Consider the following 10,077-nt stretch of genomic DNA (forward strand, 5'->3'; position numbering starts at 1 on the left):
TAGCAGGGAGGCTGGTATGAAAAATGAAAACCCTGTAACATAATAAGCACTGAAATATATCTGTAATGCAATATTTAATTGTCTGTAAGAATCATTTCGGCATGGTGATGAAAAACATGGACTCTGAAAGAACTCACTCAGAACTACATTGCCTGGCTTTGAATCCCAGCTCTAGTTCTTACTACCTGTGTGACTTTGAGCAAGTAACTTAACCTCTTTGTGACTCAGGTTTTTTACCTGTGAAATAAAGATAAAACTGGTGCCTACCTCATGTTGTCATTATAACTTTGTATTTACACTAAATATAAATGGGTTAATATTTACCAAGTGCTTACTATGGTGTTTTGCACATACTAGAAGCTATATAAATGCTTAGTGAATAAAATAATGGAGAGTTTGATGGTTCAGGGGGTGAGAGAAAAGCTGATCCCAGTGGGAGATCAGGAAGAGTACTTCAGAGAAATGGTATTACTTAATAGAAGTCTTTCAGGATGAATCCAGTTTTCCAAAAAGGAAAATAAGGAGAAAGCATAAATAATGACACATGGGTATGTCAAGTCCTCAGAAGATTTAGGAAAGGGCTAGTATGCTCCTACAAATGGAAGAAAACCTTTATTAAAAAGGGTGACTAAGAGGAATCTGGACAGGAGAATGAAAGCAAGTTGTGAAGATGCAAGTTAAGGACTTTTGAGATCAATGACCAGGCAATGGAGAACTTTTAAACTTTTAAGAGCTATGATGAGATTGGCATTTTAGAAAGATGATTTGATTACAGAAAATGAATTGAAACAAGAAACTAAAGGTATGATGGTTAATTAAGAGACCACAGTCCAGGAGAAGACATCCTGGGTCAGAAAAGCCAGAGAAGGAACTAAACATGGCCCCCTCCTCTTAGAAGACTGAACCTTTCTCATGAGGATGTGCCTAATCTCTTCCTGAAGAAAAGTTAGCATACCTTGTAAAATGCTTAAATTTTCTGTTAAATGCTAATGGTTTGGGATCCCTTCTGGGAAAATTGTTACCTACTCATCTAGCTAACGGTCAGTCAAGAGCGATGACACTGAACCAGGTATTCTTTTTTTCTTGCATCTAGTCTAACTACCATTATCTGGTCATTTTTTCCTTTAGTAAGATGTTCCAACTAAGGGGATTCTGAATTAAACTTCTTCAGTTTCCTTCCTTAGGAGGAAAAAAATTTTTTTTGAGATTTATTTGAGAGAGAGACAAAAAGAGCATGAGTAGAGGGAGGTGCAGAGGGAAAAGGACAAGCTGAGCAGGGAGCCTGACACATGATCCTGGGATCATGACCTGAGCCAAAGACAGATGCTTAACTGACTGAGCCACCCAGGTGCCCCCTTAGAGGAAGCTTGAAATAAAATTTGCCACATGCCTGTCATCAAATTATCAGGAAAAAAATTAAGCAGAAATTTGGAGAAAAATGATGCCATTGGTTGGGAAATTTTGAGCTGAAAGAATTTCCAAGATACCCAGGTAGAGAGGAGGAGAATGGGGAGAGTGCCCTGTGTGGAAGGCCTACCCCAGGTGTTTACTTATCTTCAATCTTAGCACATCCGGCAGTCAATATCATACTCATTCTACAGATGCAAATACTAAAGATATGAAACTTGCCCAAGTCTACTTAACTAAGAGGTTGTGGAGAGGACATTCAGATCGTACTCCCCTTGATGTCAAGGTCTGTACAAACTCCACTCTGCCAAACTCACTCTGGTGTCTAGTGATTAGGAATCATCATATATTGCCTTAAATGTAGTTGTTAACAATTTATGATGAAAATTATTCATGTCTCCATTAAATATAATACTAAAATATTTACTCCTTTCTCAAGTCAAATTTTAAAATCAGAGTGTATGGCAGCTGTAGATCAGAATGATCAAGAGCACAGCTTTAGACTCAGGCAGACCCAGGTTTAAATCCTTGACTTTGGAAAATATTGGGCCTTACTATTCTCCCCTATAAAGATGGAGATAATGTTTCTCTCACAAGATTACTGTATTTAATCAGAGTATTTGTCAAAAATTTTGCACAGTACATGGCAAATAAATCAAGTAGCTCCTACCACTATTAAAATTACTTACAATGATGTGGCTCAGAAATACTTCTGCAAGGACACATGCACAGGATTACAGTGAAAAATTAAAGGCAAATGACTTAATTACAAGTTAATTTAACTTCTGAACAGAAGCCTAATAAGTATCAGGTCAGTTTACATTCACTCTCATTCCAACCCAGAAAAGGTACAGAAGTCTAGAATTACCACATTAAACTATATACCTTACACTATGACACTACTGAGGATCTAAAGGTAAAAGATATACTCCACCCTCAAGGTATTTACAGTCCAGTGGTGCAGAGCATGTAAGCAAATAAGGATCCTGGTAATGTGATGAAGCAGTTATTTGATTAATATCAGCTCACCTCTACTGCAGAGTAATCCAGTCTGGTCAGGTTAGTTACAGGTAGGTTGATGTAGAAATTCAGTTTGAAGCAGGATTAAATTCCAAGTCTGAAACCCAAAATGAAATAGATCTGAATCTCAAATTGTCCTTCAAGTTGACCCCAGGGTTAAGTCAGTTTACTATCAACGTGAGTCTAGTCCTGAGCTGCTCAGGACATGAATGTTAAGTTCAGTGGCCTTTGGGTCAGGGTCCAAGAAACAGAATTATCTGACACCAGCTAACCTGAGTTGGGAGACCAAATATTAAAAGGCCAAGAGGACGTTTTGAGCCACATCAATAAACATCTACTGAGCATTTGCTGTGTTCTCAGCCCTGTGCTAGCAACAGATTAGATCAAAAAGGAGAACAATCCCTCAAATCCCCACCCTCAAATGATCTGTAATCTAGCTTAGAAGAGAATTAATATATATAAAAGGAAAATATTGTCCCAATCACAATAAATTCAGTACCTGCTATGGCCTGGACATCTTACATCTATTATCCCCTACAACTCTAATACAAACCTTGTGAGGTAGATAATGCTATTTCCATTTTACAGAGAAAAATATCTAGAGAGATTAAAACTTGAGTTTCAGTTCATACCACTAAGTTTTTAAAAGGGGGCAGGGAGTAACTCCTAATTTTTTTTTTCTTTCTAAAGATTTTATTTGAGAGAAAGAGAACGAGCATGAGCAGGGGAGGAGTAGAAGGAGAGGGAGAAGCAGATTCCCCGCCGAGCAAGAAGCCCAACACAGGGCTTGATCCCAGGACCCGGAGGTCGTGACCTGAGCTGAAGGCAGACACTTAACCAACTGAGCCCCCCAGGCATCCCTGTTAACTACTAATATTACACCAGCTGTCTGCTATCTTTGTGCTTCTCTCTTGACATCTCAGTTTCTTGTCAGAATAGGATGCTGAACTAGACTCAGTGGCTGAGACTTAAAATAACCTGGAGTTTTTGTGAAGAAACAGATGCTGAGACCCTACCCTGGAAATTGTTTGATCAGATGTAAATTAAGATTCCCTACATCCAGCATTTTACAAGTGGCTCCAGGTGATGCCCACACAGCTATTCTCCCCAATAAGTACTTAGGAATCAGTGAATGCATACCACGTGCATCCTACAGAATTGTCCAGGGACCAGAAGCATTGCCCTCACTTGGGAGTTAGTCAGGAATGCAGAAATGCAGTTTTACTAAGTCAGAATATATTTTAATGAGGATTCTTTCACATTTAATTTGTATAGTCCTCACACTAAAAGCTATAGAAAGCCTCAAAAGAAAAAAAGTTAAAGTGAACTAACCTAATTGATAAAAACCTAATGGAGAAAGCAGGACTAAGGTTGGATAGGATTTGGATTAACAGATGGGAAAGGGAAAAGCATGTGGGATTTAGGAAAATAATAGCACTAAAAACACAGGATGGACCTAAACCCAGAGACTCACGGGCTGGTGATAAATTTCAAGGGAAACTTCTATATACAACCGCTCCTGCAGAACCCAGCCTAAATGCCTTTGACAATTCCCCCTTTTCTTCAGATCCTTATCTGTAGAATAAGAATAGAAAATGAAACTCCTGATTCTGTTTCCCACACTGCAGGCATGGTGGGATACTCTGATAGGTGACCTACTTTCAAGGGAAAGGGGTTCTTTTGAGACCACTTCCTTGCTATGCCCCCGCGGTCTGATGCGCCGTGGAACCGCAGAGACGGTTGCAGCCACGCTAGTGAAAACCTAATTTGCCTTCTAATTTTGAGACAGAGAGAGCCTCTTTCCACTGCTGACTGGCTATGAAGTGGTGGCTGGTGTCAGCTGGGCTGAAGGTGCAGAAGGGAAACAACACACCGTAGGAGAAGGCACTAACCTCCGCTCCACCGCGGACTGGACACACTAAAGCCAAGACAGGAAGCCGCTGAACCCTCTCCCGAGCGAGCCGAAGCCCAGACGACAACAGCGGCGGCGGCGACGCATCCTGATAAAGAGCCGGACCACCTGCACTCAATGATGTCCAGGTGCCGCCCCCAGGAAAGGGGTAGCCGACTTGGAGTACCACGGTCCTAAGGCCCGACGGAAGAAATGCAAACAAAAGGCCACCCTCTGAAAGGGCAGTAGGTTCACGGGGAGGCCCCACCCTCGAACAGGACGCCCACAGGTGGGGGCACATCTAGGCTGTACACAGGGAGGAGCAGTAGCTTCTGGTCCGTGGGAATAACAAAGGGCGCAGCGCGGCAGGTGGCTCAGACACAGCAGGCTCGCTTCCAGCAAGGTTGGAACCCACGTGCCCTCTTCAGCGGGAACTGCAGCTTGAGCTTCTCTACACACACCCCAAAACACCGACTGCCTTTCTATCTCGGTTAGTGTGTGTTCCACATTCCTTGTGTACGACAAATAAACGGGTTTTTTTTGTTTTTTTTTTTAATCCTCGGGCATAAGTTGGCTCATGTCAATTCAGCAAATACCTCACCTGAACTTAATATAAAAAGCGTTCTGTTTGCCAATGGTTAAAACTTGTGGGATCTTTTAGAGAGACGTTGAGATTAAAATCTAGAAGCACCAATGCCAATGCTCTTCTAGAGGTGGACACAGATATTCTGAACACAGCAAACTGTCCATTGAGTTTATTTTAACCATGGCAATCTAAAGCACTAGCTGTTGAACAGTTGTAATGTAAAAATTGAACCTAGAGAAAATAAGGGGACAACAACTGAGGAAATTTCTATTTTGTAAGTAGCTGGGCATAAAATAATCAGCTCCCAGACTTACATAAATTAGTTCTGCTCTTCCCCTTCTAAACTCCCCAGAGTTGGTGGTATTCCATCAGCTCCTCAGTTTGCTCTTAAATGTCACTAGAACCTCTACTCAGAATTACAACCTAATTACAACATAGACATTTGGGGATACTTTTATGTTAAGAATTTGTGCAAATTTAACAAAGGGAACCAGATGAATTGAAGCAAGGAGAACCACATGAGAAACATAATGTAGATTCAGAGATAAAAAACATCAGGCAATATTCCCGACATTTTCTCCTTTAGCTGGAAGTGTTTATCAAGGTTGCACACTGCAATAATGGTGACTAATGTTGCATGGTATAATGGAAAATGAATGACTGATATATTAGAGCAGCAGCTACACATCTGAGTGTGTACTTAACAGCCTGGCTGGTTTTAATACATGCCATAATTACAGATAGTGAGCTGGCAGGTTTAGCTAAAACCGGTTAAGAAAGTAATCACTGAAATAAAATGCAACATGGTTAAATCTTCTTAATCTCAATACTACTTTCCCCTATTAACACTCAAAATGACTTTGTTGCTCTTCAGCAAAATGATTTTCATGCAAAATTTCACTTAGACCACATAACAGTTCTAGAGGTATTCTGTTCATTAAAGAACAAAGCAGAAGTTCCTTTTACTGGGGGAGCAAACACAGCACTCACATTGGAATTCCACATTATCTGATATCTTGGAGACTTGATATGACTGTCACCATAAACCCTAATCTGCGCGGCAATATAAAATGAGGATTCACATAGTTTTTATATTCCAGGTCCTATGAAGTAATTATGTTCTTTTACTGTTTAAGATGAAAGAAAGCCTTTTCTTCCTTGCAGGGCCTCTCCACACTCGTTTTAAACCAATCATCATTCCTCTCTAGTGTGTGACAAAGAGGCAGGCATTGGTTTCTTGACTTTAATACCTTACAATAATACAATCTAGTGGGAAAAAAAATACATTCCAGAAAGTAGAACTTACAGTACATATCTACTAAACTAATTACGTTTACTTAACAATTTTCATTACAAAATTGGACATGCAGTTCTCAGCAAATGTTTAAAACCTAAGAGGGGTTTTAAAATGTCTCAAAAACACAATAATCCTTTAAGATAAATAGATTAAATTAAATAAAATAGATAAGATAAATAGATTAAATTAAATAAAATAGATAAATAATAAATTAAATTAAATAGATAAAATTTCTTGAAAATAATTATTGATAAAAATACAATGATGGTATTAAAATATTTAAAACAGTACTGCATTTCTCTAAAAGTTAAAAATGTAAATACCAGATATGCACATATAAAAGAGCTCCAGTCTGTGGCTGTATAATCATCCTCCTTGCCCTAGCCATCATTTTCCCAGGATTGTAGCAATTCCCTAAAGCTTCAGTAATTTGCTATGATTTTCACATACTTTGAAGCCGCTCTGATACCCCCAGTTCTACTTTTAAAATATATTTTTTTCTTTGGCACACCCCTTTTGTTGATCACATTTGAACTTTCCAGATAACTATATCTGGCAATAATAATTGAAATTCATAATTTCCTGGTTGAAAGAAATGATCGAATCTACAACATATTCCAGGAAAACATTTATAAGATTAATTAATATGATGTAGGCGTTTTAATGAATAGGTAGACTTGACTACCTTAAAATTACAACTGTTCAAAATACACCCTAGTTTTAATGAACATTTTTTGTTTTTCATGTCTGAAAGATAGATATGCTTGTATATTTCTAAAATTCAACATATTCAATTCTTATTAAGAAACTATGAGGAATCTACATAAACATTTAATTGTCTACCACCTGGTTAATGCCTAGGAAAGATTAGAAGAAAGCAAAAATATGAGTAACCTAAATTCATCATAAAATTTTTAATTTAATGTTTTGTTTATAAAGGGTTGGCAAATCAGAGAAATGTATGCGAATTGCAGAAAGTATTTTATCACCTTTGGAGTTTGCTGATAATCATCCTCACTTACCTATGACAAAAAGAAGTGAAATGCACCCATGGCCACAGCTAATGACAGAAATGGAAATAAGATCAAGATAGAGATAAAATACCTCTGAATTCTGGAAGGAGATGCTGCTCCTCAGGGTTAAATTGGTAACAGATGGTAAGTTACATAAGCTTGGGACTCTTTTATTTATTAGATTGTAGGAAAAATATCATTCAATGTTAAAGAAGTTCGATAGTGATACCCTAGTATTTGAAACTCATCTCATTAGCAGGAGAAATTAGTCTCTTCAATTAAGTTAATCTAATCTTTTAAGTTGATCAAAATGATTCCCAGCAGACCACATGCTAAATGATTACTTGCTTATTGATAACAAAAACTGCAGCCAGATCCTAAGAGACTATCATTTCACATTAGCTCCATTTAAGCCTTACTGAGTCCATCGGAATGCTTGCACAAGATACAGAGAGAACATCAGTAAGTAGAAGAGAGGTAATTTAGATATTACATATTTTGTAGAAGCTATTTTTAGAACTGAGTCGGTTTTAAGAAGTACTATATTACTTCATGAGCATTTGAGGAGAACCTACTGGTTAGACCAGCACAGTGTGTTAAAAATTTTCCCAATAACATACCTTTAGCAGAAGAAAAATAAATCTTTAATTCCAAGGATCTTCAATTGAAGTGTGAAACACCTAACCAAAAGTACAAACTGACTTTGAATTTTGATGTTTGGTCTTAAAAACCCATTAGCACTCTATAATTCATCTGTATATTTTAACATGAACAGATATATTTGTCCAGGTCCTCTGAGAAGCATATGCCAAAACATGACTAAACATGCAAGAGATTTATTAGAAGAAATACCTGTGAAGGGAAATGGGAAGGAGCCTGAGGGAGGCCAGGAGAGCTGTCAGATCACATGCTCATCTTGCTCTGGTGATGGAGAGGGAAGGGAGGGAGGTTGAGTGGAAGAGTCTCAGAACAGTGCAGTTCCATGAAAGTTTGACAAAACTAGTGGAAGTCCTTGATCCAAAAATCATCTTTCAGAGAAGTACTCCATTTCACAGAAGAAGGCCTGCCTTACCTCTGTCCTGCTTAGTCACTGACTTGGGAACAGCCACAGGAAGTGTAGGCTCACTGAAAGACTAAGACCTAATCATAAGATTATAGAATGCATCCCCTCCCCCTATACCTTACCAAGGCTTCTGTATAATAACAGAGGATTTCAGCTGAAAGAATTAGAAGGTGTGGGTTCTATTTAAAAAAAAAAAAAAGTCTCTAGGAAACCTAAAGACAAAGGGATAAAAAAGAAATCAGGGTGCTTGGGTGGCACAATTGGTTAAGCATCCAACTCTTAGTTTTGGCTCAGGTCATGATCTCAGGGTCCTGGGATTGAGCCCCCCCCCACCCTCGTGTCATGCTCTGCACTTAGTGCAAGTCTGCTTGATGCCTGAGAGTCTCTCTCCCTCTGCCCCTCCTGCTCATGCTTTCTCTCTCAAAAATAAATAAATAAATAAATCTAAAAAAAAAAGAAAAGAAAACAAAGGAAGTTGAAGCCTTCCATATTTACGGTTATAATGGACATTAAAGATAGAAAAACTCCTAACCAGATTAATATAAACCCTCCCATTAAAGGCCTGTTTACCTCAGTTAACTATTATTCAGTTATCATGCCTGGCTTTTAACAAAACATTAGAAGCTATTCTAAAAGTCAAGAAAAAACACTATCTGAAGAGACAGAGAAACAACAAAAAATTCAGATATGACAGAGGTTTTAAAATTTATTAGACCAGGAATTTAAAATACCCATGATTAATATGCAAGAGCTCTGACAGAAAAAGTGGATAATGAAAAGATAGGTAATGTAAGTAGAGACTGAAACTCTATGAATCAAAAAGAAATTAACAATACTGTAGTGGAAATCAAGCACTTTTTGATGGGCTCACCAGTAGACTGGACATAGCTGAGGAAAGAAACAATGAGCTTGAAGGTATGTCAATTGAATCAAATTTCCAAACTGGTTTTAATACATATTTCCAAACTGCCCTCCAAAATGTTTATATCAATTCACATTTCCATCAGCAGAGTATATATGTGCAATTCCTTACACTTTCATTCAAACTGGGTATCCATACTTAAAAACTAAATTATTGACCACCAAAGCATTCTGTGCCTGACGGCTTGGTGCCTATAGCAAATATGATAAAGGTTATGTAGTTTCATCCAGATCGATGATAAATATTGAATAGGATTGGATTTATTATGGTGCCCTAAAGCAGTGTATTTCAAAATTTTTTTCTGTGACTTACAGTAAGAAATATATTCTACTGCATGACTGAGAAAGCATATAGGGACACACACAAACCTAAAACAAGGGTTACATAAAATAGACTTACTGTGTGTGGTGCATTCTGGTATTTTCTAGTTTAGTCTCATCTAAGCTATTTAAAAAATTCTGGTTGAGCCCTCCTAAATTAATTATATCACATATTAATTGAGGAAAAATAGAAGTGACCTCTCTCCAGACATTTTTAACTTTTCTGAGCTATAATGTACACCCAATAAAATAGAATTTTAAGTGCACTGTTTAATAAATGGTTTTAACAAATGTATGTACTGAATAACCACCTCCCCAGTCAAGATAGAGACATTGGGGAGGGTATGCGCTATGGTGAGCACTGTGAATTGTGTAAGACTGTTGAATCACAGACCGGTACCTCTGAAACAAATAATACATTATAGGTTAAAAAAAAAAAAGAAGAAGAAGATAGTAGGAAGGGAAAAATGAAGGGGGGTGGAAATCGGAGGGGGAGACGAACCATGAGAGACTATGGACTCTGAGAAATAAACTGAGGGTTCTAGAGGGGAGGGGGGT

At 38.1% G+C, this 10,077-nt stretch overlaps 1 long non-coding RNA gene across 6 annotated transcripts in view; it reads right to left on the bottom strand.

Annotated features, from left to right (window-relative positions):
- LOC115939333 (uncharacterized) overlaps positions 1 to 10,077 on the bottom strand; it is a 558,748-nt gene that overhangs the window by 170,101 nt on the left and 378,570 nt on the right. For 5 of the 6 annotated variants that reach the window (XR_014138275.1, XR_014138276.1, XR_014138273.1 and 2 more), the window contains one exon: positions 2,437 to 2,524. The exons of the other annotated variant lie outside the window; for it this stretch is intronic. This is a non-coding gene — a long non-coding RNA (uncharacterized LOC115939333). The remainder of the gene's footprint in view (positions 1 to 2,436; positions 2,525 to 10,077) is intronic. 6 annotated transcript variants of the gene reach the window in all.

Source organism: Leptonychotes weddellii, chromosome 10, assembly GCF_054177405.1.
Source record: "Leptonychotes weddellii isolate Sample4059 chromosome 10, ASM5417740v2, whole genome shotgun sequence".
Lineage (NCBI taxonomy): Eukaryota > Metazoa > Chordata > Mammalia > Carnivora > Phocidae > Leptonychotes > Leptonychotes weddellii.